This window comes from Podarcis filfolensis (assembly GCF_964270895.1).
Source record: "Podarcis filfolensis genome assembly, chromosome: 5".
In the NCBI taxonomy this organism is placed as follows: Eukaryota; Metazoa; Chordata; class Lepidosauria; order Squamata; family Lacertidae; genus Podarcis; species Podarcis filfolensis.
Genome location: NC_139608.1, coordinates 43,244,488 through 43,244,929, shown reverse-complemented (window position 1 = coordinate 43,244,929; position 442 = coordinate 43,244,488).

Genomic DNA, 442 nt, shown 5'->3' with positions numbered 1-442 from the left:
CTTGCCTCTCATGGGTTTAGATTCATGCTCTTTCTCTGTCTTCCAGACATGTATTCTGTAATAATAGTAGTAGTAGTAATAATAATACTATCATTTTTTTACCCTAAAGCCTTTAGTCAAATTTAAGCCCTATGCACATTTAACTGGAAGCAATTCCCATTGAATTAAACAGGACTTATTTCTATGTAAATAAGTTTAGGATGGCTGCATGGATTTCTTTTGAGTTTGTGGTGCAACAAGAACATGTTTTATGGCACTCCAGAAGTCTCCTTGACAAGGGAGCATACCCTCAGTCAGTCCCTCTAGTACCTGAACTTTTGAGGACAGTCATAACAATATTTTTGCACTCACAAGGTTGAGAAACTGAAATTTAAAAAAATGAAATTTGTGGCTGGCAGAATTTTTACAAAAATATTACTACCTTTCACACAGTGCTCACTGC